General features: G+C 32.8%; 1 long non-coding RNA gene across 1 annotated transcript; it reads right to left on the minus strand.

Moving 5' to 3' along the window:
• Positions 1–1487: 1487 nt before the first annotated feature.
• LOC109591544 (uncharacterized) lies at positions 1488–2255 on the minus strand. The gene is made up of 3 exons (XR_002189864.1): positions 1971–2255; positions 1868–1918; positions 1488–1816 (listed from the first exon to the last, which is right to left on the minus strand). It is a non-coding gene; the product is annotated as an uncharacterized LOC109591544 (long non-coding RNA).
• Between the last annotated feature and the right edge of the window lie 6 nt (positions 2256–2261).

The raw sequence follows: 2261 nt of genomic DNA on the forward strand, positions 1-2261 counted from the left end.
CTCTTCTTCCTCTGGAGCTATTGTATCACTAAATAATAATAATAAATTAATACATAATCACTACATGTACATACATGTATATGTATATGTACACATTATGAAGCTCAAATTTGTCCTACAAGGTATTTTTGATGTCAATAAAAATCATGTTATGTCTCAATTTACCTGCTCCCACTGAAAACCTACTGTTAACAAATAACTCAATATTGTGGCATCACTGCACATACCACACCAAACTGAATACACATAAAAAGTGAATATTGTACAGTGTGTATTAGGCATAGAAAAAACTACACACAGTAATCATGTACGTGTACATTGTATAAGCATTTATTACAATATGTTACACAAGAGCTGCTTGTTGACTGTAAATCTAAGGTATATTTATAAGCATAACGATCAAAGTTTATAAATAACAATCACAGCCTACAAATCCTAACAAACCCAGCCTAATGTTAGTAGTGCATTGTATGCTCATCTGTGGTGGCTTGTTTATTTTTTAAAACATACATTACTGCAGCTGTGTCGTCATAAATGTCTTCGCCGTCGCTTTCTCCCATTGACTCAGTTGGTATCATTGGAGGAGGGCAATGAGCAAAAGCTACAAAATTAATAATAGGAAATGTAGTAAAGATTAATAATACTATCGTATGATAGTATTATTAATCTTTACTACATTTCCTATCTTATACTAATTTATAATATTATAAATTAGTATAAGATTAATAATCTAATAAAAAATAAAAATTATAACAGTAAAACAAGAACAAAAATGAAATCCTTTTTTCCTACTTCTATTGCTAGTGTTAGAAGTCTCACTCCTTCAATTGATGTTGGAAAGCTCCTGCCAATGGTGGAGCTTCTTTTTGTAGTCATCTTTGCTTCTTAAATTTAATCATTTACTATTAAAACTTTAGCTGTGGTGTGTGTTTCCCCCTCCACAAACACATTTTATCATTTCCTTTGAAAATTTTAAGTCTCGGTCATGAACATTTTAAAACATATACCGAGACCACTAACTTCATTAAAAGTTTACAATGTCATATTAATTGACTCAATAATTTGAAACCGCAATTTGCTTAAACATTACAGTAGGCACATGTGACTTACATGTACATGTACTAAGCCTATACATGTTAATACAGTCCAATAAATAAGAAGCCATGCAATGTCACTAGAACTATATATTGACATCAAGACTGTCCCAATAGTTTATCTTTAGAGCGTCTTTTTTCATTAAGGATTTTTAATGCAAAGGGATGGGTTTTGTTTTTTAGGTAAAAAAAGCAGTTCAAGCCAGCTAAATTGGTGGCACAGAGAATTTGACTTTATAGTTATGTTTAAAAAACAAAGCTAAGTAACCTATAACACTTTCTGTTATGACAGGAATAATAGTACATTATGCTCAATGCTTTATGATCCAATGCTATGTGGCAAAAAAAGAATGATTAAAATAACGATATCAATATTTTAAAAGCAGTAAAAAATTAAAATAAAAAAATAGACTCATAGCTCAAACAGTTAGTACAACTTTGCAAATAGATTCATAGTCGAACAGTTGGTAATCCTTTTACTTTAGTTGCAATGTCAAACCTTTCAACATCTTCCAGTGCTGAGATGAGTGCACTACGAGTAGCAGTACCTGTCTCTAACCAGGCAATGATGATATCTTTACGTCTTGTCCGGATTTCATAAGGAGCATTGACCTTTATCTCCTGAATATCAGCATTGCTTAGTCCAAGATGGATACCAAACTCTTCCAGTTCAACCACAAGATCTTTTATTGCTCTTAGTATAACAGAAGCATGCCTTTGATCTGTCAATAAATTATACATACAAGAGTTAACAAGAAAATAAGATAGCTTACCAAGTACATCAGGCAATAAATTAGATGTTAGAACTGATAAATTACAAAGGTCTGTTATAAAAATAGAGATAATTTAAGTGAACGATTGTTCAATGTTCTTTACCTTTTAGCCAGTAACTCTTTTTCTCACTAATATCATTCAATGTAACAGTTGGTAGTCCACTCTCCTTACTGCAACCAATGGCTGGTGGACTTGTCTTGTCAGAGATGGTAATCAGATGAGGCTCATCATCATTGACTGATGAAATATGCTTGCGACTACACCAAACAAGAGCAGATATATTCAAGGACTTCTCATCATATCCCAGTACTTCAGCACTGGACAATAGGCCCTCTAGGACTATCCTACGAAGGAGACTGCAGTGTTGAGGGGGACCTGTGAAATAGACTTCAA

This window comes from Amphimedon queenslandica, unplaced genomic scaffold (assembly GCF_000090795.2).
Source record: "Amphimedon queenslandica unplaced genomic scaffold, v1.1 AMPQUscaffold_7887_Cont20166, whole genome shotgun sequence".
NCBI classification, from domain to species: Eukaryota; Metazoa; Porifera; class Demospongiae; order Haplosclerida; family Niphatidae; genus Amphimedon; species Amphimedon queenslandica.